This window comes from Lathyrus oleraceus, chromosome 4 (genome assembly GCF_024323335.1).
Source record: "Lathyrus oleraceus cultivar Zhongwan6 chromosome 4, CAAS_Psat_ZW6_1.0, whole genome shotgun sequence".
In the NCBI taxonomy this organism is placed as follows: domain Eukaryota; kingdom Viridiplantae; phylum Streptophyta; class Magnoliopsida; order Fabales; family Fabaceae; genus Lathyrus; species Lathyrus oleraceus.
The window spans coordinates 74,891,792-74,917,293 of NC_066582.1; the positions used below are offsets into that span (position 1 = coordinate 74,891,792).

Here is a 25,502-nt window from a genome sequence, read left to right on the forward strand (position 1 = left end):
TGAACCAGTAAACCCTAGGTACTGTTCACGTGCGGTGGAGGACGGTGGTTTCCACCGTCTTCCTCAATGAGACCGGCGGCGCAACAGTGAACAATTCATATTTTTTTTCCAGAATTTCACATATCCTATACCGTTGGAAAGGTCTCATTGAGAGGAACACGAATCTACCAATATATAAGCCTAATTCTCAATAACAAACGCGAATCGAAGGAAAGAAAATTCATGCATCAAACTTGAAATCATCATATCTCATGCAATACTCATCCATTTTCAATAAAATTTATATCAGAATTCTCAGTGTCCAAAGACCTACAAGATCATGGTAATAGAATCAAGAATAGTGAGATTCGATTTCTAACCTCTTGAAGAACAGAATGGTGATTTCGTGGATTCAAGGCTTCAAAAGTGTCCAGATCCTCTCCTCTACTCTTGTTATGAAGCTTTATGCACGAATTGATGCTTGAAATGGCTTGGATCTAGCTCAAATTGCAACTTCCATGTTCATCTTCATATGCTTGATGTGCACGAATCTTGTCCAAAATCTTCAATCCAACACTCAATTCCTACTCAATGATACTCCATCAACACGATTATGCAAGAAAATTGAGGTGTTATGTGAAGAAAATTCAAATTTGGATTGAGAGAAAAATTTGGAGGGAAATGAGATTCTAGATCTAGAAATTGTAGAACTCAACAATTCTGTTACAATTAAGCTTATATACCACATGTTAATCACTTTGCTAATGATAATTAGGTTTGGCTAATGAAAAGTTAATGAGAAATGAGGTGTGATGCACAAATGGTAAATGCACCCTTGCATGGTGAAAATGCACGTGAACAGTGCACATGCCTGGTTCCAATCCACTTAAAATCAACTTATGAACATGATGGAATCATCAAAAAGCTTATAGCATCAACCAATTTCAAATTATGGATTTTCCCTCCAAAAAGTACATGTATGCACCAATGGTCATGTGATATTATTTCATGCAATGCCATGATGGATTTGGAAAATATAGGTCACAAGAAGCAATATGCAAAAAGAGTGGCTTAAATTGGAGTTTTGAATCAAAAGTTATGGCACTTTGAAGTTTCATGTATACTTGGTGATCATTTGCTCATAACTTCTCAACCATTCATCAGATGCTCATGATCTTGGACTTTTTGGAAATGGGAGAGAAAGATCTTCAACTTTCATGTTGACCAAAATTTCATTTGAAGCTTCTTTGATGTTGTAAAGTCAAGTTGAATGTGGTCCAAAAACTTGCCATTTTTGGAAACTTGAAATTACATGTCACTTTCCATTTTGGGAAACTTTTGATCTGACTTCAAAATCTTCAAGGTAGATGTTTGACCTGATGAATAAGCCCCTTTTGGACATGAATGAAGTGTCTCAAACCATTTCTCCACCTCAAAGCCCTCAGTTGACTTTCAGTTGACTTGTATGGGCCTTAGATGACTTGGGAATACACTGATGACTTTGGGCCTCTACCACTTGGCAAAGTTACTTCAAAATGACCCTTGGCTCATATAAGCTCTTTGGAATAATCATGTGGCCTTCATCTTAAGGAAAAACTTGCCCTTTTGTACTGATGAATCTCTTGATGCCAATTCTGACTGTCACGATGCAATGCAAGATGAAATGATATATGACCTAAAAAATGAAATGAATGCATGAATGAGGGGTGCAAATTTGAGGTGCTACACATTTTCATCAGATTTGTTCTTGTAAATACATTTTTTGCCAATAACATTCATCCCTTAAGGCCTAGGAACTAGGTTGCACACTTCATTCCTTTTGAACTTCCATGGTTCTTCTTGCATAATATTGATCCAGAATTCATCAGTTAAGGCCTCCTTCACATTTTAGGTTCAAACTTTGAGACAAAGCAAGAATTGGATATCACATCTCTGGATCTAGTGGTGATCCCTTCATTAATATTTCCAATAATAAGTTCCTTTGAATGATATTTCTGAATTATGATAGAGGGACCTTTGTTGGCTTGAGGGTTATCTGATTCAGTCCTTGTTGGCTCAATGTTGGACTCAATGTCTTCCATATTTTCTGAAGCATCAATCTAATAAGATGATGTTCCAATATCTTCATCGACATCAGTCCCTTTAACTATAATTGAATCATCAACCACAACATTAATGGATTTCATCATGGCCTTGGTTCTGGAGTTAAATACCTTGTAAGCTTTGATGTTTGTAGAGTAACCAATAAATATCCCTTTATCACTTTTGGGATCCATCTTTCTCCTCTGTTCACGATTCTCCAGAATGTAGCATTTACTCCCAAACACGTGAAAATATTTAACAATAGGTTTCCCTCCTTTCCACAATTCATATAGAGTAGATGATGTACCAACTGTCAGAGTAACACAATTGTGGATATAACAAGCAATTTTCATTGTTTCAGCCCAAAAATGACAAGGAAGATTTTTTGCATGAAACATGACTCTAGCTCACTCTTGTAATGTTATGTTCTTGCATTCTACAACTCCATTTTGCTGAGTGATGGGAGATGAGAACTCATGACCAATACCTTCAGAAGAACAAAATTCAGAAAATTTTGTATTTTCAAACTCCTTCCCATGGTCACTTCTGATTCTGACAATCAAATTTCCTTCTCTTTTTAAAGGCGTTGACAAAGGTTTTTGAATACCTCAAAAGTGTAATTTTTATTTGATAAAACTCACCTAAGTAAACCTTAAAAAATCATCAATAACCATATAAACATACCTCTTTCCACCAAGAATTTCAACTTGCATAGGCTCCATTAAGTCCATATGAAGAAGTTCTAAAACTTTGGAAATAGTATGATGTTACAACTTTGGGTGTGACATATTGGTTTGCTTCTCGATTTGACACTCACCACATACTTTACCCTCCTCGATTTTGAGTTTTGGTAGAGCTCTAATAGCTTCTTCAGACATAACCTACTCCATACCTTTGAGATTCAGATGTTCAAGCTTCTGGTGCCACAACTTGATTTCATCTTCCCTAGACATTAAACATGTGGAAGAATAAGTAGTTTCTTGTGGTACCCATAAATAGAAGTTGTCTTTAGACCTAACTCCCCTCATCATAACTTCATTGTTCTCATTGGTAACCAAACATTCTGACTTGGTAAAATTGACTTTTAGACCTTGATCATATAACTGACTAATGTTGATCAGATTAGGAGTCAACCATTTTACAAGAAGAACATCATTAAGTCTAGGAAATCCAGTACACACTAACTTTCATATCCCTTTAATTTCACTTTTACCTCCATCTCCAAAAATGACAAAACTGGTGGAATAAGACTTAATGTCCACTAAATACTTCTTGACCCTTGTCATATGTCTAGAACATCCACTGTCAAAGTACCAGCCTTCTCTAGATGAAGCTCTAAAATAAGTATGGGTTATAAGACAGGTATCAACAACCTTAGGTTTCCATTCCTTTCTAGTTTTAATCATCACATGATTAGCCCTAGGATATGTTAAATGTTTTGGATAACCATATAGACTGTAACAGAAAGGCTTTATATTTCCATATTTACCACAGTAATGACATTTCCAAGGCAAAAACTTGACTTTAATTTGAGTTTCCCGATGTGTGGCAGGATGTTGTAACACTTGGTTGGACATCGTGGGCTCATACTTTCTTTCAGAAGAAATAAATTTTGTCATAGGGGTTTTTCCTTGTTCATTTAGAGATTGGTAATTAAAACCTATACCTGTTAAGTTTCCAACCCCTTTCCCAATTTGAATAATTTCGTACAACATATCAGACCCATTATTCAACCTTCTTATGGATTTATTCATGTTTTCAAGTTTAGAAATCAATATGGTTGCTTCATTTTGAAGGTCAGAGATGGTAGATAAAACTTTCTCTTTTTCAGCTTGCATTTGATTTATGATTCTCTTCTTCTTTTCTCCTATCTTGCAAACCTCTTCACTTTGCCACACATTTATTTGTAAGAGACGACCAACTCTTCATAAGAGACATCCTCATCACAAGAATCTTCATCATATTCATATCTAATAGTGAAAGTTATAACATGCTTAACAGTTTCATCATCAGATTCACCTTCAGAATCATCATCACTAGACCAAGAAACAGACAAGCTCTTCTTTTGTTTCTTGAGGTAGGTGAGACATTCTGATCTAATGTGACCAAAACCCTCACATCCATGATACTTAATACCTTTTCCTTGATTTGTCTTCTCCTTTGTTCTTTCTTTTCTCTGAAAGTCATTGTCTCTCAATGGAATACCTTTTTCCAGCACCTCATTGAATTGCCTCCCAAGAAGCACAATAGCATTAGAAAACCCTTCAATAGTCTCCATGTCAGATTGAGCTTCTTCATCCTTAGTGTTGGAGATAAAAGTTATGCTTTTGTTCTTCTTTTCAGATCTATCACTGATAGCCAATTCAAAAGTTTGAAGTGACCCAATAAGCTCACCCACTTTCATGTTGCAGATGTCTTGTGCTTCTTCAATAGTTGTGACCTTCATGTCAAACTTCTTAGGCAAATACTTGAGGATTTTTCTAACAAGCTTCTCCTCTGACGTCTTCTCTCTCAAAGCACTAGATGAATTAGCAATATCAAGAGAATTCACGTGAAAATCATGAATACACTCATCATCTTTCATCTTGAGATTCTCAAATTTGGTGGTGAGAAGTTGAAGTCTTTATATTTTTACTTTTGATGTGCTTTCATGAGTGGTTATGAGGATTTCCCATGCAACTTTAACCATAATACAAGTATTTATTAACCTGAATACATTTTTGTCAACTCCATAGAACAAGGTATTCAAGGTTTTGGAGTTTCCAAAAGCAAGTTCATCTTCTTCCTTAGACCAATCCTCTTAAGGCTTCAATTTAGTTGTGTCCTTCCCATTTTTGTCTTGCACCACAAGATGTTCCCACCCTTTGATAACCGCTTTCCAGGTTTTGCTGTCCATAGATTTTAGAAAAGCCATCATACACGCCTTCCAGTAAACATAGTTGGTGCCATTCAGAATAGGTGGTATGTTGATAAATCCTCCTTCCTTGTCCATAATACCATAAAATATCTCCATGGAGCTCACCCAAAATAGAGAAATGTGCCTTCTCTAGTGCCAATTGAAATTCTAGTATGCAGATAACAGTTGTCATATACGATGTCATGACACTAGGATCAGAACATTGTCACAACATAAACAATTACAGTGTTAAAGTAAATAGCAAGAAGTAAATAACACAAGTCAACTGTTAACCCAAATCGATGCAACGTCACTTACATCTGGGGTCATCCAAGCCAGAAAGGAAATCCATTATAAAAGTATTAGTTTGAAGTTCTAAACAACCTCTAGTTTAACAAATTTCTCACCTAATAAATATCCTTGGTATTTATATATAAGACTCTCCTAGATATGAGACCCTTCTCACTTCCCTACAATCACACAACAATGATAACGACTTCCAACAATAAATAGAATACACACTTCCAATGAAACAGAATCCACTCTTGCTTAAAAGCTCATGAGTGATTCATAATTACAACTAAAAAACTAAGTCTAATTCAAGCATCTAAGTGATATGAGAATGGATCACAAATAACAATGAACAAACTAAACCCTAACAGAGACTATCATATATGCAACTTAGTTATTTTCTTAGGTTTAGAATCATCCTTCAAATAGCCCAGATTAGCATGGGCTTCTGGCTAAATAATCAGTAGATCCAAATCATATTGCTGCACAGTCTTCTACATAATCAAATCAAATCAAATATGATGTCTCCTTAAATGTTTTGACATCCTTTCTTAGTAAACAAGGCAAAGCTTGAACCAATATTTGCTTCTAAAACAAACGCTTCTTATAACATAAAATACGTGAATCAAATATTCAAAGAATCTTCACTAATCTCATGCTAAAAAAACAAATCTTCCAAGAATGTAAAATGACAACACGTCACGATGTCGTACAAGCATGTCAAGACATCTTATTCAAAATCTTGCTACTTCACTTGTTTTAACAAAATGTTGCCAATCACAACACAAACAACCCAACATCCTGCATGCAAATGTATTTTGAATAAATGGAGTATTCACAACTGCTGAACCAAATATATGAATGGGAAAAAAGGGAAGCATGGATTTGGCAGGCAGATTCATATTACTCTGCCATATTAAGGAAAATACGAGTGCTTTAATATGATATAAGAAAATGCTTTAGAAAAGGTTTCGTGATTTTTTTTTTCATTTTTTTAGTCTTTTATGTGAATTGAAGTCTCCTACAACACACTATTCTTCATGTGTGTTTATGGTTTTGAGTTATAGTAATTCTTCCTAACACTTTCTTTTACCACTCAAAAAATAGGGAGAATAAACATTAACAAAGAATACATGTTGATCTGACCACTCAAGTCATTGGGAGAATGAAGAATGTATTACTGTCATACCCCAAAATTTGCCCATTAATATTTTAAGACATTTTTCAGGGCACTCCGACTCATTTTTATGACACTGATCTTAAAGGAACGAAGGCCCAGCTCACGAATGGCCCAATCCAGAAAATGGCCCAAACTGGCCTGTTCGCTACACGTTCGCTACACGCTCGCCTAGCGAAGCTGACAGATAACAGAAAATTCTGGGCTTCACTCTGAGCCCATTAGGTCACAAAAAAGAGCATTATAAATACCAGCACTTCAGTAATGAAAAAAAAGGAAAGAGGACGAAAGGAGAACCCTAGCAAGCAAACCCTAGCGCTCACAGACGAAAAACCCTAAAGGAAACCCTGAAGGAAAAGCCGGAGGCAGCAAGGTCACTTCCGCTCAATTCGATCCGATCGGCCAACTCAAGGTTACAATTCGATTACAAACAGGTTGGCATTGCTATTACTACCTTATATTCTTAATTTGCATATGGTATCATGATTGAATTTATGAAACTATCTTAAGTTTTACATATGAATTTAAGTATGCATGAACACCTGAATGTCTAACCACATAATCTCTGTAATGGATGCTATAAGGTGTGAAGCTTGCTGACATTATGCTGTTATCAAAACCAGAATCCGCAGCCGCTCGCTAGCACATCGCTAAGCGAGCATGCAGCGAGTATTCGCTAAGCCCTCGCTAGGCGAGGCAGCGGCGACCGGGACAGTCCCTGATTTTTCTGTTCTGTCCTTTGCTAACCTGTCATGTTTTTATCATAGCCATGCATTGTTTATCTGACCCTACTGCTGTTCTGGTTTCTTTTGCGGTGCAATCCTTGATTGCATCCTGACTTGGTACTCTAACCCGTTTGCTGAATTTTGTAAAGGTTCACCTTTCCCAGGAAAAGATTGTTGTCTAGGTCTTCCACTTTATTTGTGGGATACCCTTGTGGAGTTTCACCCTAAATTACCTAATTAATTTTAATGTATTAATTTTAATATGGAGATTCATCCTAATTACCTAATCGATTGTAAAATACGGCCTCTAAATATGTGATCTTGGACCTCTCTTTATTGCCTTACGATATTACGGTATTACGGTCATGTCCCGCGAATGTGGGGATACCCTTAGCAAAGACCCTTCGATTAAATCATCATGTCCCTTTAAAATAAATCATAGTCCCTCGGATGTTGCCTTCGAATATATGATTTTGTCCCTCGATGACCCTTCGGTGTAGCCTACGGTTAAATGATGATCGTCCCTTCGAATGCTAAGGTATCCTTACAACTGTTGCCTTCAATGACCTATCGATGACCCTATAATGACCCTTTTACATCCAAAGGATAAAACTACTTACTTCTCAATAGTAAGGACAGTTTTACCCTCATAAGGATAGGAAATGCCCATAACGACCTTAGGAAGGTATAACTCTCAATTACTGGATCATAACCTAAAACATTTTCCACCCCTCACACTTTGCAAGTCCTAGAAAATCACCACTTGGTATACATTCATACTAGAATCATTACCAAGTTATATCTTTCTAAACTGTTTTTTCAAAATCAAACGAGATAAATACTTTGTATACATTCATACGAGAATCATTACAAAGTTAAACTCTCTTTTCGAAACATTTTTAAACAATTCACCAACACTTTTCAGACAAAAATATAAGTGATCCAGCAATTAAGAGCCCATGGATAACCATGGATACAAAGGGTGCTAATACCTTCCTTTTGTATAATGTACCTCCCGAACCCAACATCTATTGAGGTCTTTCCTGTTCTTTTCCACCTTTCCTTATTGGATAAAAGAAAAGTCGGTGGCGACTCTTGCTATCCGCGACATTGCGATAAAAAGCAAAATACCCCAAGTCAGTTCACCGTATGACAGAACTGGCGACTCTGCTGGGGATCCTTAAAAATAGAGGTTACCTTAAAAACAAGATCACTTATTCAAATTGTCTGATTTACTTTTAAGGGATTGCTTGGGTATTCTATGCTTGAGTGAGAGATCCTACACCCGGATCTAGCGTACCTTAGGTAAGTAGCAAAAGATCATCGCAACTATCCGGCGTATACTGGAATGGTCAAAATGATGGCTACGGTTAATGTGACACTTTGGATGTCCTGATGTTCCTCATGTTTACTTGAGGAAAAATTTGGCTTCCGCGTGGTGTCATCAAAGCATTAACCAGACCTTTAGAACCCTAATTGACTCATCCTAGCCATTAGAAAGTAGTGAGATAACTGACTTCGGTTCTGACTGAGGTTGGTTGAGACTCGATACTACACTCTTTGAGATTGGACTTTAGGGAAGCTTCGGTCAACCACTTGGTGTTGCACTGAAGTGGACTTAAAGGAAGGTCAATGATTTGAGATCCTTTTAGAACCCGGTTACTATTCTAGGACAGGTTGAACCAACCAAACTTCAGTGGGGAGGGTACTTACCTATGGAACCCATGCAAGCCTTAAAACTCAGGAATGATGGTTGTGTGACTTGCTTGTGCTTGTTATTTACTTAACGTCATAACATCATAACATCATGACATTATGACATCATGGCATTGTACTAACCATTTCAAGGACTTTTGACATTGAAAACATTTCATACATTGCATAGCATAACATCACATTGCATAACAGGTACTCTAAAGGGATCAATGTTCTCACGGTTTTCCTCCAAACAGAAAAATGGACCTCGAACAAACTGTCAAAGATCTCCAGGCTCAGAGTGCTCAATTCCAGGAGATGATCTTGAGCTTATCCAAGGGGCAAGAGGAACTGAAGGCTCTCTTGCTCGAGAAGAAAAAAGACAAGAAACCTGTGAGTTACATTAACCCGGGAAGAAGGCTTAAGGGACAGGCTGCAGGAGTCAAGATTAGAATTCTGAATGGTCCAGAAGAGGAGACAGAGAATGATTCAGAAGAGGAGAATGTCGATCTCTTCAACCCTGAGGACGACGATGAAGATTATGAAAATGAACAGTACTCTCCAAGAGATGATAAGTACAAGTTGCTGGAAGAATGCATGCTAGCTATGGAGGGTCAGAAGGCGCCCGGTCTGGATTTCGAAAGCTTGGGTCTGGTCTCCGATGTGGTCATTCCTCGCAAATTCAAGATCCCCACTTTCACTATATACGATGGGGCATCTTGTCCTCAGATGCATCTGAGAGCTTATGTGAGAAAGATTCAGCCGTATACCACTGATAGGAAACTATGGATCCATTTCTTCCAAGAGAGTCTGTCTGTCACACAGTTGGAATGGTATTACCAGCTCGAGAGCTCTAACATCCACACCTGGACTGATTTGGCAACAGCTTTCTATAAACAGTACCAGTATAATTCTGAACTAGCGCCTACCCGGCTACAGCTGCAGAATATGACTATGGGATCTAAAGAAAGCTTTAAAGAATATGCTCAAAAATGGAGAGATTTGGCTGGCAGAGTCAAACCTCCTCTGACTGACAGAGAGTTAGTGGACATGTTCATGAGCACACTGACTGGCCCATTCTACAGCCATCTATTGAGGAGTTCCTCATCGGGTTTCACTGAACTTATATTAACAGGTGAATATGTTGAAAACGGCATTCGAAGTGGAAAGATACAGGCAGCTACCTCTGATCCTCCAGAGACTCCTAATGTCATCACTACTCCTCTGCCTAACCATGACGAGACTGTCAATGTTGTGGAAGATACTGATAACGATTATGACTTGGACAATTGGATTTTCCCAACAACTGGTGACGGACTCAATAATTGGAAGGCTGAAGACACTATCCCGATTTCCTTTAGTCAGGAATAATTGTTATTGCTATTTTAGTATTTCAAAGCATTGTGCCTATGCCCGGGGCACAATAGCTAATTTTTCAAGGGTTTTGTCATTTTCATAAGCATATTCGTATTCAATAAATCAATGGACCTTTTTGCATTCAAATATTGCGCTCTTTATCTTTCTTGTCATTTTTCAAACAAGCTATGCTTTCTTGCACACACTCACGTAACAAATTACCGATCCATATCCACTCTGGATCCTATTGATAGTAATTCTGCTACTGTTCATTATGACTTTGAAAATCCGATCTACCAAGCCGAGGATGGAAGTGAGGAAGATTGTGAAGTACCTAGAACTTGCCAGACTACTGTAAGAAGAAAGGACTATTCAGCCGCATGGGGCATCGATCGAAATCATAAATCTGGACCGCATCGCCCGATTTAGCTCCCATTTGACCGCTACTTGCAAATCCGTCTCCAAGTTACTGAGACAAAATCAAGAAGTATCTCCAAGAACCTTCAATTCTGATGCCACCAGTTGAAGGAAGACCTCTAATCATGTATTTGACCGTGTTAGAAAATTCAATGGGGTGTGTGCTGGGGCAACATGACGAGTCTGGTCGAAAAGAGCATGCAATATACTACCTTAGCAAAAGGTACCGACTGTGAAACAAGATACTCACAGCTCGAGAAAGCTTGCTGTGCTTTGGCTTGGGCTGCTCGCCGACTAAGACAGTATATGTTGAACCATACCACTTTATTGATTTCTAAGATGGATCTTATCAAACATCTATTTGAGAAACCTGCTGTCTCCTGAAAGAGCTATCACTGATAATGGTGTTAATTTGAACAACAAGATGATTACTGAACTCTGCACGCAATTCAAAATAAAACACCATAATTCTGAATTGGCAACTTGGTAATAAAGCGTATCATTCTACCACACTGTGATTCTAGGGGCAAATGGACTCCCACATACGGAGGGCCATTTATAGTTAAGAAGGTATTCTCTGGTGGAGCCATGATGCTTGCTACAACGGATGACGAAGAGTCCCCGCATCCCGTGAACACGGACATAGTAAAAAATACTACGCATGTACACCCGGCAAGTCGAAAACCTGAAAAGGCGGCTTGGGCAAAAAGGGGTATCCTGGTGGATTGAAAACCTGAAAAGGCGGTCCAGGCAAAAATTAGGGATCAAAGCGTATGACTATGTCCCGTTCTCAGACAGCTTCATCCAAGTTCAAAGGACTGAACAAGCTAATCACTTCTATCCGACAGCAGGAGATGAGATGCTTGAAGACATAATGACAGTAGCAGAATTAGAATCAATAGGACTTTTTCTGCATAGCTTTCTCTTCGTTTTCTTGGCAATCTCCTCTTACTAGGATTTCTGTCTCCTTATACACAAATTGCCTGTTTATAGGCCCTCTTTCGAAATCAATATAATTTTAGTTTCAAAAAAAATGCTCTTGTTTTACTTTCTCTGTTTTGTTTGCATAAACGTCCATTGATTTAATTCGAATTAATATATGCATTTGGATATGATCGATGTTTACCAAAAATGCGTGCATAAAATAGAAATAGCGATTACTACTAGGCTTCAGGATCGAGGAGAAGGTCTAATCATGCTTTCCAATGAATCCGTTGCTAATCCTATTCCCCAGCAAAGCCAGTTATTCCCAGAAGAGAGTGGCATTACTAGACAAATGGGTCATCTCTTCCACCCCCAGCCGGGCTTCTGTTGAACATTTCTACCATCAGACAGAAATCAAGCATCTCCGGCTAAGAAAGGGTCATCGATACCAGTACCTCCCAACCAGAAGATTGAGATTCATTTTCCCCAGTAGAGTCCCCTGGAAGAACTTTTCTGATGCATAATTCATTCATTACATCATTTCACAACATACGCATGCATACATTGTTCGCATTTAGTTTCAGAAGCATAAAACATCTCATGCATCATGACATGGCATGAAGCTAACTTTATTTTTCAGGTTAATTATCCTCCTGATACAGTCAAAATGAAGATCCATTCAGACGGACATCTTTATCGATTAGATTCAAGATTCAAATACATTCATTCTGATAAGCACTCTGATATCCTCCTAATGGTGGCATCTTTAAGCCCACCCCAGATATTCATTGCAAATACAGCATCTACAAATACGATCAGATACAGTCTAACGTACGGTTCATTCTGATTCAGCCCAACATATAACTCCTTCCACTCAGATACGATCTAACGGACGATCCATTCTGATCTTCAACTACTCCAACACGGTCTAATGTACGACCCAGTTGGACCTTCATTTCTCAGGTACTGCCTAGCATACGGTCCATCCTGATTCATCTCAACATATGACTCCTTCAACTCAGATGCGATCTAACGTACGATCCATTCCAACCTTCAACAACTCCAATACGGTCCAGCATACGACCCATTTGGACCTTCAAGGCCTCGGGTGCTACCTAGCATACGGTACCTTCTGAAGTGTAGTCTGGCGTATGACTACCCCTTTATTATCAGATGTAGCCTAACGGACGGCTCGTTCTGCTACTCAGAGACGGTCTAGCTTACGACCCGCTTGGAGGTTCATCCCCTCAAATGCTACCTAGCGTACGGTACATTCTGAAGTGTAGTCTGGCGTATGACTACCCCCTTCATCATCAGGTACAGCCTAACGGACGACTCAGTCTACAACTCAGATACGATCTAGCATACGATCCATTCTGATCCTTCACCCCCAGTAACGATACAGCCTAACGGACGGCTCGTTCCGCAACTCAGATACGATCTAGCGTACGATCCATTCTGATCCTTTATCCCCAGCGGCGTATGACCCATTCTAACTCCCCAGTGAAGTCAACGGCCTAATGAATGACTCACTATACGGTCTGGCGTATGACCCAGTGACACCCATGACTTCAGATATCTTCTAACGTACGACGCACTCTGAAGCTCTCATCATCAAACTTCCTAGATGGCATCTTTAGGCCCATCTCCATCAAGACTAACTAATTGACAAGTGCAAATTTTTGGGGCGTTCTAAGTGTTCAATAATCTTCCACCTCCAGACCACGAATGGCGTACATACCATTCTGACTCTCTCGGTTCAAGAATATTGAACAGGGGCAGCTGTCATACCCCAAAATTTGCCCATTAATATTTTAAGACATTTTTCAGGGCACTCCGACTCATTTTTATGACACTGATCTTAAAGGAACGAAGGCCCAGCTCACGAATGGCCCAATCCAGAAAATGGCCCAAACTGGCCTGTTCGCTACATGTTCGCTACACGCTCGCCTAGCGAACGTTCGCTACACGTTCGCTACACGCTCGCCTAGCAAAGCTGACAGATAACAGAAAATTCTGGGCTTCACTCTGAGCCCATTAGGTCACAAAAAAGAGCATTATAAATACCAGCACTTCAGTAATGAAAAAAAAGGAAAGAGGACGAAAGGAGAACCCTAGCAAGCAAACCCTAGCGCTCACAGACGAAAAACCCTAAAGGAAACCCTGAAGGAAAAGCCGGCGGCAGCAAGGTCACTTCCGCTCAATTCGATCCGATCGGCCAACTCAAGGTTACAATTCGATTACAAACAGGTTGGCATTGCTATTACTACCTTATATTCTTAATTTGCATATGGTATCATGATTGAATTTATGAAACTATCTTAAGTTTTACATATGAATTTAAGTATGCATGAACACCTGAATGTCTAACCACATAATCTCTGTAATGGATGCTATAAGGTGTGAAGCTTGCTGACATTATGCTGTTATCAAAACCAGAATCCGCAGCCGCTCGCTAGCACATCGCTAAGCGAGCATGCAGCGAGTATTCGCTAAGCCCTCGCTAGGCGAGGCAGCGGCGACCGGGACAGTCGCTGATTTTTCTGTTCTGTCCTTTGCTAACCTGTCATATTTTTATCATAGCCATGCATTGTTTATCTGACCCTACTGCTGTTCTGGTTTCTTTTGCGGTGCAATCCTTGATTGCATCCTGACTTGGTACTCTAACCCGTTTGCTGAATTTTGTAAAGGTTCACCTTTCCCAGGAAAAGATTGCTGTCTAGGTCTTCCACTTTATTTGTGGGATACCCTTGTGGAGTTTCACCCTAAATTACCTAATTAATTTTAATGTATTAATTTTAATGTATTAATTTTAATATGGAGATTCATCCTAATTACCTAATCGATTGTAAAATACGGCCTCTAAATATGTGATCTTGGACCTCTCTTTATTGCCTTACGATATTACGGTATTACGGTCATGTCCCGCGAATGTGGGGATACCCTTAGCAAAGACCCTTCGATTAAATCATCATGTCCCTTTAAAATAAATCATAGTCCCTCGGATGTTGCCTTCGAATATATGATTTTGTCCCTCGATGACCCTTCGGTGTAGCCTACGGTTAAATGATGATCGTCCCTTCGAATGCTAAGGTATCCTTACAACTGTTGCCTTCAATGACCTATCGATGACCCTATAATGACCCTTTTACATCCAAAGGATAAAACTACTTACTTCTCAATAGTAAGGACAGTTTTACCCTCATAAGGATAGGAAATGCCCATAACGACCTTAGGAAGGTATAACTCTCAATTACTGGATCATAACCTAAAACATTTTCCACCCCTCACACTTTGCAAGTCCTAGAAAATCACCACTTGGTATACATTCATACTAGAATCATTACCAAGTTATATCTTTCTAAACTGTTTTTTCAAAATCAAACGAGATAAATACTTTGTATACATTCATACGAGAATCATTACAAAGTTAAACTCTCTTTTCGAAACATTTTTAAACAATTCACCAACACTTTTCAGACAAAAATATAAGTGATCCAGCAATTAAGAGCCCATGGATAACCATGGATACAAAGGGTGCTAATACCTTCCCTTTGTATAATGTACCTCCCGAACCCAACATCTATTGAGGTCTTTCCTGTTCTTTTCCACCTTTCCTTATTGGATAAAAGAAAAGTCGGTGGCGACTCTTGCTATCCGCGACATTGCGATAAAAAGCAAAATACCCCAAGTCAGTTCACCGTATGACAGTTACCACTAAAAAATGAATAAAGTTGTGGCTACCATCTTTAAAAATGGATCAGATTCAGGCGTCGAGAATCTTAAATATAATTCAAGGATTTGGGCCAAGATTATCTTGGGATGCATTCATCATCGTCCTGCTGGAAAATTTGTCGACTACATTAATGTTGACCATAAATACATGTTGTATTATCTGGAAAAAGGCATCAAGATGAAACTTCCTTCCATCTTGTTTAAATAATTGAGAGAGATGGTCAAAGAAACAAGGAACTAATGCAGCAAACAAAGGAAGTGGTTTCCTTTATGCAGGTTAATATCTGATATCCTAGTTAAAAGCAAGCTAGTAGCTAGGATGGAAGAAATAAAATTTCGTGATGACCTTTACACAGACATGGGCAAATCTTTCGATGAAAGGAATCTTAAAAACATGATTATGATCAAAGATGTTGTGAATCCTAATGTGATGAATAAGGAATTTGTCTCCTCTAAAAGGGTTAAAATAGATTAATTTGCACTATTTACAAAGTTGGATCCTCCAGATGTTCTGTGGGCTTACATGAAAAGTTGTTTAGCAGATGGAAATGACCCAGATATGGACATTCGCAACTTTTTGAATGCTCTTTCTGATGCAACTCTCAAAGGAAAAGAAAGTTCAAAAAGGATGGTGATGGAACTTCAAATCCTCTTCCTTCTCCAGCTAAGAAACCAAAGAAGTTTGAAACCTCGAGAAAGATTATGAGGTTTGTTGATGCTAAAGCTGCAAAATCTGTTAGTACCGCTGAAGCTTCTAGAGTCTCTGAGGTTGCTGAACCTACTAAAGTTGCAAAGATTATAGATGAATCAAGTCATCTGACTAAGGAAGTTGAAAAGGGAATTGTTGAAGCCTCTGCTCATCAGAATCATTGTAAGCTATCTAATGTTGAGACCTCCATTATTTTTTACTTTATAATTATTGATACTTCATCTATCATTGTCCCAAACACAACCATTGCCAATCCATAAAATGAATCACCATCCACACATGATTTACGAACCATAAATACACTTGAAAGAATCGAAATAGAAAACACAACTACAACTGAACAAACTCCATAAAACACAATGCCATAACAACTTACATATCCATCAAAATCTCCATTTTCACCTCAATAAGCACCACCCATTCAACAAACAACTATACCCATCAGCCAACCTGAAATCATGACAGAATTTTAATTAATCAAACAACAACCTCAATCATCAACTTCCTATGAACACACCATTTATGAACATCCAACCATGCCTGAAGCCACACCCATGAACATATCACCTATTTCACCAAATCAAATTTACACACCTATACTTGATCAAATTCTTGAAGGTTTACCCCTATAAGAGGATTCCTCTATTGAGAGAGAAATTTTCTCTAATAAGGATCATCTGTTATTAAACTTTCATCTTCCTCTTCTAAATCATAAATTAATTCAGAAATGAGAACCCCCACCAATTAATTTGAAAGCATCCTTCTAAAACCCTCACTTGATGATGCATTAACATATATAGAATCAAAATTTTTGGAAGGTCTAAGATTGATGAGGCGGTCTGTCACATTTTGTGTCAACCCTGCTGAACAATGTATTATGGGATCAATTCATAGACTGGTCCAATATGTGCTTCAGTTTCCTCAAAGATCTTTCCTATGAGGTTGCTATGGGAAAATTTTCAGTCAGACTGAATTATTGTTTAGATCTTTTGAGAGATGATACTTTATTCCCAAATATAAATGATTTGCTAGCGCTTCATGCACTAAATCTGAATGAAGTTGATACCTCTATGGTTCTGAACATAGTTATTTCGTCGGTACCCTTAATTTTTAAGCTTTCTCTTCTTGAGACGAACTTGGTTTTTCCCTAAAAAATCATAGCAACTTTGGGATCTGTGCATATTTTAAATTCTCATCGTGAAGCTGGAACATCTTTTGGGAACACACATAACTCAGAGTCTCAACATGAAGTTGGGATAACTTCTAGGATTGCATCCTCTGAACCCCTTGCTTTAGAGGTCGTTTTACCTCTGTGATTTTGAAGACTCTAGATGATTTAAAGAAAGAGAATGAAGTTGTAAGGACCAGTCTGGATCGCTAGAAAGAGACTAACAATCAAATTCAGAACATGTTATCAACAATCCTTTCTAGACTTCCACCCCAACCATGAAATCTTGTTTAATATTATTTTGTGTGACTATATTTATGTTGTTATCCTTCAATTCAATTTATAACAAGTTTGTTTTCCTTTTTATCATATTCTTTTTTACTGATGACAAATGGGGAGAAAATTATATGATTTTGATTAATGTTTTCCCAAAATTGGTAGATTTATTGGTTAAATTATTTGTGAATCAAAAATTTCTAAGTCTTAATCTCAAGGGGAGCTTGCCAATCTCACTCTGTGAAACTAAGCTAAGAAAAATTTGATGTATAAAATTCAAGGGGAGTTTGCAAACCTAATTCTGATTTTAGCTGATTAATTATTTTGATAAAAAGTCAAAATTGTTCATCAAAATTACAATGTTTGTTATCATAAAAAATAGGGAGATTGTTGGAACAAGTTTGGTTTTACAAATATTTCCGAGTTTTGATGATAACAAAGTATAAAAGAACAACTTTGTTGTCTAACAATTTGATTGAGTGTGCAGACTCCGGGCTTACTTAAATCAAAGAAAGGCTAAATCTGATACAAAATGAAGCAGAATCAAGATAGCTCTAAACAATTTGAAACATTGAAGTATGTTGATCATAACAGACTCTAAACTTTGGTCTTAGAGAGACCCTGCATATAAAGACTTTGGACTCTGATAAAAGAGACTATGAAGTATGTACTTCATTAGAATCAGAAACAATATTATTCTTGTAGAAGTCCTAAAGATATTGTCCATTATGGTTGTCACCAGTAAACACCTACGAAGAAGGCACCTCTGATACACTTTATGTTATTCTAACCTTATCCAATCATCATACTATGATAGGTTTTGAACACGAAACATTCATTTCACCACTCGTATGCTAAGACCTTGTTCCATAGTATTTTAATGGGATAAAAGTTACTATTCATTGTTATAATAAAACGTTATATCAATAAGTACTACTTCAAACGACTTGAAAAAGTTTTTCTACATATTCAAGATTCACCGATATACCTACCTACTATACGAAAAAAGTGTACCTCGAAGAAAGGTTCAATCCTACCCTCCAATGGATCTAATTCTTCCTATATAAATAGGTAAAAGGATTTATGTGGATGCAATGGTGATGATGGATGACTACTAAAGAAAAATGCTTCCAAGCTAAAACTCCATGATGGAGAAGTTCCAATAAAGAAAATCATCATCAAGAAAGAAATATTGAAGAAACACTAAATTTAATTTCAAATATTCTTAAGTGTATAAACTAAACTCATTTGTGTGTAAACTTCTTATTAAGAAGCACACTTGTAAACACAAGCAACTTCATTAATTGTTGTTAATATCCTTGAGAGACTAGGTTTAGTCATGATTATCAATAAGTCATTTATGGTTAGTCTTTGAATTATTTTCCTTGAGAGACTAAGGTTCAGTAAGAATTTCTCAAGAAGTTTTAGACAATTGGTCTTTGAGTTGTATAATCAATTTGATTATTGGATTAAGTTCTTTTTGAAGGCGAAATCACTCTGGTGGGTGGACTGGAAGTAACTTTGTTAACACCGAACTAGGATAAAAATGCTTGTGTTCACATCTTCATCATTATCTTTGTTGTTTGATTTATGGGGTGGAAAACATTTTAAATCTAGAAACTAAATTCAACCGCCCCCTCTTGTGTTTCTTGCATCTTCAGGTGTGGCTCATGCCAGTTTTACTGAAGCCCCACTATAGGCGCCATTGTACTTGCTAAAAAAAGTAAGAATGTGTAACACCCATATACTGATAGGGTTGACCAGAGACTTTAGAGTTTATGGGTGTTTATGGTGGTTAGGCAAGCTCACGATGATGAAAAACTCTGTTTTTAGGTGTTTTTTGTGAGGTGAAAACAAACTCATAAGAGCGAGAAGCTTTATGTTTGGGGGTATTTTGTGGTGAATTCAGAATGTCTTATCCCAACCTTAAGGTTGAGATATTTATAGAGGCCTATGAACCTGGGTTAATGGTTTCTCACAAATAACAACTGTCCACCCTTGTAATGGTAACAAATCATTAAAACCTTGTTTCCTAGAGAGATGTGGGTTATTCCCCTGACTTCTTTTCTGCATTATCTCTGACCAAGACACATCACATCCCATGTTTTCCTATCCTGGGCGAGTGAGGCGTGTGAGTTTTTTTACCCAAATAACCCAAATTTTCAAAAAAAATCCCAAAATAACCCACTTTTCAGATTATTTCCTGAAATACCCCACTTTGAAGAGGTGACACCAAACCAATTGGCATATGCTCTTAAACATAGAGAGGTGGAGCCAATCGGATTGGCTAGTGCACTTAGTGTTGCCAATTCAATTGGCGCCTATGTGTTAATTTATAAAGGAGGCGCCAATTGGTCTGGCGCCTGTGTGTGTTTCATAAATTTTTTTGAAAAACATTGTATAATTTAGGTAAAAGTCGAAATTAGACCAATTGATATTAATATTAATACACGTTTACACAAAAAGGCTAATGTAGTTGATTGGGATGACCTAACCGGCCTCCGGTCCTATATCCCCTAGCTACCCAAACGCGTGACCCTAACCCATGTTGATGATTCACCCCGGGTGTTTTAGTATCTGAAGGCCCAGGAACATTACCACCAACTACAGGAGATTGCCTAAGATATTCAGACAAATACACGTAGTTTTATGTATGCATTGAAGCGCTATCGCCATAGTTTAGTTCATGACCCATGCTAGAGTAGTTGGGTTGTGTTTGAGTTATCGGAGGGTGACCAGGACGAATGAAGGGCGACATTGGTGTGAATGAAGCATCAAGGAGCAATTGAAATGATTATTATGGTGTTTGGTAGCCATATGGTTGTTGCGGGTTTTAGTTTTGTGATGTTTGGGCTTCTTGGCTATAGTAGGAGGAGGGAAAGTTGGTGTTAAATGATCATTGGATGTTTTGGCTAAGGCGGCTATGGTAGGGTGATGTGTTGGGTGCATAGCAATGTTGGGTGTCTTGATGAGGATCTACTTGTTGGTGGTGGTACGAGGTATGCTCTTGGTATTGTGGTTGGGTGTTTGGCTTATTATGGTCATAGGTTTGAGTGTTTGTGGTTTGGAAATTTTGATGGATAAGGGGTTGTGAGTAACCGGTTTGACAATGTTGTTGGGGGGTAGATGTTGAACCTTCTTGTGTGTAAGTTACCTAGCGTGGGTCGTATAGGTACATATCCTCGGCAATGAACTCAAATCCAACTGATCTATACCAAGCTGTCGCATCACGCGAAAAACCGGCGGGAAAACAAGAACAACAGAGCCGCCACCGTGCGTTATTTATCCCAAAAGAGGGAAAGGAAACGCTCGAAGTAAACCTGGAAAAGACATGGTCTCGCGACCAAAGAGAATGGGATCGGGAGTCGGTTATGCGAAGGGAAGGTATTAGCACCCCTACGCATTCGTCGTACTCGACGGGATCCACGCACAATAGGAAGGAAAATGGTTGCTAAAACACTGCTCAAACACACACACACACTGGCTGAAGGAGACACAAGAAAACACACAAGACTGAAACTGACTCGGCAGGATATCGCATCCTGGGCCTACTTAGTCTATCAGGCATAGACATCAGAGTCGAAGTAGTTCGGACTGGGGAAACGACACATGCTCGCTAAGGTATCGCACCTTATGCATACGTATCTTCTCGGACGAGAGAAGAATCAGAGCATTCGTAGCTCGGCTAACACACACACAAACAAACACAGGCAAAGGCAAACGTGGAGCCTGAATGCCAATCACTGGACTTACATCAGCATCCGAACCAACAAACCCACACTGGAACCCGAATACCACTCGATGGACTTACATCAGCTTCCAAGCACACAACAAGACAAAACAAAGACACAGGCGCCCGGAGAGATCTGCTCATCTCCTGCCTACGTACCTCATCTGGTTTGAGGATCAGGGCGACGTAGTTCCCCTACGGAGGGAAAAAGGACTAGCCTAACCAGATAACAGAGGGAGACACAACTAGGGAGACTACGACTCGAGCCTAGATGTTATCATGCAAAATCATCCCTAAGTTAAGGTTTCTAGCTAACTTGCACAGGAAGCAAGCCTATCCTAATCATGACTTGCACAGGAAGCAAGCCACACCTAACTTGCACAGGAAGCAAGTCAAGCTAAACCTAACTTGCACAGGAAGCAAGCTAAAGCAAACACACAAGCACAAGTAGCACACACTATATGCAAGCAATAGGCTCAAACAAGGTCAGGTTTTAGTCGAGGGGTCATATCAACCTCAACAAACAAACCACCGGAACTGGGCAGTGTTAGCTCTTAACCTTGACATTGAGGGTCAAGGTGAAGCAGATGAAAGGTGAGTGAAGATAAGACTTCACAGCTCTTATCCCTGGCCTGGGAGAGCTTTAAGACAAGAATGTGTGGGTTCAGAAGGTAGGAACCCTTCTACACATTTGATACTGACTCAACTGTACAGTTGTACAAGATCTTGGGTTTGTATCTGCAATGCATCAACATAGTGGTGTGAGCAAAGCAGATGACACACAGAATAGCAGGGGATAGGTTGCTTATCCCTTGGGTTCTGCCAATTGCCTCTTCACTTAGGAGGTCTTTGACTCTATACAAGGACAAATGTAAACAGTCACAAACATTGCCTCTTAAGGAGGACTTCAGACAGTTGCCTGGCCAAGTAACAGGCCAGGTCTTCCAGACTACATGAAGATTAGAAATATACCTCAATGCAAATTGCTTATACAAGCAAAGCAAAGCAAAAAGTTCACAAGGAACTGAGCAACTAAAAGCACTTGAAATAGTCAAGCAGACATTAGTATGTAACTTCAAAACAAAGCAAAAGGAAACAGACATCAACAGTTAATCATAAGCAAGTGAATGTGCAAGGCACAAAGCTCAAGGCATGTGAGCCAAGCAACCTACAAAACAAATAGGTTATTAATGATAAACAAGCACACTCAATCAATTTGTATTGGTCTCATTGGGTAATTGTTGCTTAACCTGAAAAAATGAACTCAAATGTGAGTAACAGGACCACTAGGACAAGCCTAGGGTCAAAAGAGAATGAGAAAGTCAAAACAGCAAATGGCAAGTGTCCAAAATCATGTTCAAACAATCAAGAAACAAACCCAATTGGTTTCACATTCATATCAGTCATCATCATCATTTCATGAACAGATTAGGTCAAAGCATGGCATTTAGAAGCCCATAGAAGTCAACAGCAAGACTTGAATCAAAACCAATCTCAAACATTTCCAAAAATCATCAAATAAATCATGATCAATCACAACCCACAGCATGGTAAGCATGTAAAATTTCAACTCATTTGGATCATGGGAAATAGGTCAATGAAAATCAGAAAGGCAAGGCAAGTTTGAGCATGCTCAAAGAAGTCAACCAAACATGCATCAACTTGCAAAAATCATAAATCAGGGATGGCATATGAGAAATGAATGGGACTAAAACCATGATAAACCTTAAGATGTGTACTAATCACATGTCAAATTTCATGTCCATCTAATAAAGTATGAGAATTTCACAAATGAAATGGGAACATGTATCACAAAAGGTCAACATATGACCAAGCAGGGGAGAAAAATCTCAAACAATTAGGAAATGCCACAAATAATTCCAAGAAAAATCACATGTAAACTAGACATACTCAAGTACTTTCATGCAAAAATTCAATCCAATTTGAGGTCAAGAGGCATGGTAAAGAAAATCAAGAAGTTGCACATCATTGGTGTGACACAAATTGTCACACCCTAATTCAAAAAATCATAACTCAACAACCAGATAAGATAAATTCACAAACTCTAAACCAAAATCACCATGAATGTGTCTAGTTTGTGCACAAAAAGTTTCAAGGTCAAAGGATAAAGCATGACTATTTCACAAATGATTTGGTGGAATGTGCAAAATGGGGATACATGTTACAAACCAATATGCCAAATAAAATCCATTCATCACAAAAATATGGAAAAAATATGACAATTAAGTAGAGATCATGATGAAAAGAATGCAAAAAATCCCACGGAAATTGGACTAAAAACAAAAGAGTTATGATTTTTCAAAGTTTGTGATCAAAAGTGAAATTAAAATGGAAAAAAATAACATAATTTGATATGTCATGTGCCACGGATGGCAAACTTGTAATTCCCAGCATCACTAATCTAAACGCGGCCGTTTTGCTCATGGAGAGGAAATGTTTTCATTGGTTGTTGGCTAATGGAACAGGACAAGTTCATGCACACGTGAGACAGAATTCTGGGAATTTAAACAAAACTTAGGGTTTGTGAACAGTGTCACCATCTTCATCGTCCCCAAAATCATGCAGAAAAAATGTGCCCAGAAATGAATAATAAGTACACTATCATGACCAGCCAACAGCATACATCAAGAATACATTATCCATTTTCCTTAAAACATACTAACAAGCATGAATCGAAGGTAAACACATTCACATATCAGATTTCAATTCAGCATATCTTCAGAAATAATCAACCATTTCATGTGATTCGAAGCTTAATGTGATCATGTTGGGCAAAAATTCATTTGAAGCTTGTAGCATGATATAAGTTTGAGGATCAAGACTTTCCATTTTTGGCAAGTTTCAATTACAGGTCCAGTTTCTATTTTTGGAAATTTCTGATTTGGCTTCAAATTCTTCAATGATGATGTTTGACATGACATATGAGGCATATTTGGACATGAATAAACTCTCTCAAACCAAATCCCACCATCAAAACCATAAAATCAGTCACAGTTGACCAAGTTTGACTTTTTAGGGTTTCTGGCAAACTGTGCATTGACTGATGACTTCTGAACATCCAATCCTTGACCAAAACACTTCAAATGGATCCCCAAGTCATGTGAACATGTTGGACCAACCCTAGGGCCTTGTTTCAATGAAAATTGCACTTGCTTGCTTGATTGACTGATCTCCTGACCAGTTTGACCTAATTCTTCTGATGACTTGCACTTGGGGCAAAGGGGACAATGCAATGTTATGCAGTGGACCATGTTATGTTATGACCTAATAATGACAATGTATGTATAATGATAGGTGCAAATTTGAGGTGCTACACAAGCCATATAATTACAACTTGGTTTTTCTTCAATTGGCATCACAGCGTCAGTTAAGATATGGTTTTAGCGGTGCTTCCATTTTTGACACTCAGATCTAGCGAAGATTTGCCAAGGGTTAAAGTTCCATTGGTCGTTAACTTTTCGCAGATGCCATTCTCCGAGGTTTGTCGGGGGATCTGGGATGTGTTGAAGCATACCGAACTGCAATTTAACATGATCACTATTGTGCATCTCCACAGTGGTGAATCTTATGATTGATGTGCATGCAGTCCAAACGGTTGCGTCTTGTGTGTTGATTTCATGGTCATCATCCAAGTTTAGATATGGATGCCAGATGAACTGAAATGTGAACATATATTAGATTATAAATTTGTTAGAAGAAATTAACAAATTATTACAAATTAATTAGGTTAATGGCAATACATTTGTTGTTCGAAGGTGATCTAAGAGATTAAGATATTGGGTAATACAATGTCTATGACATCTGTTGTAACTCATACCACGTGTCGACCATCTGCACCATAAAAGTAAAAATATTATTTAGAGATAATAATTGGTAAAGTAAGTAAATATAGTCCATTTTTAAGAACTTACGTTTGTGCGTACGGGAATGTGAACAGGTTGTGGTTGACGGGCGCTAGGGATGGTAGTTTGGATCAACCCCATGCTTGGAGCAAAACAGCATATCCAGAAAATGTAGATGTGTCTTTGTGTGAATTTTTACACAAAAAGCTATAAAGATAAACCAAACAAGAGGACCCCAACTGTAACTTCTTATTCTATCTACATATCTTAGTAAAGGTAAATACATAACATGCATACTAGAACCATTACCTTCGGGAAATAAAAAAAACAGTTAAAAGCATAATATAACATATAACTTTTATTATTCGAGCATCTTTGGTAGAATTTTAATCTAACTATAAGTTATTGTAGTATGCCTTAAGGCATGAAAGGAGTATACCTTGACCTCTCGAGTTATCATCTAACAAGTTAGCATCCAA

At 38.2% G+C, this 25,502-nt stretch overlaps 1 pseudogene; it reads right to left on the reverse strand.

Annotated features, from left to right (window-relative positions):
- Positions 1–2,078: 2,078 nt before the first annotated feature.
- On the reverse strand, positions 2,079–5,074 carry LOC127136100 (uncharacterized; annotated as a pseudogene).
- Between the last annotated feature and the right edge of the window lie 20,428 nt (positions 5,075–25,502).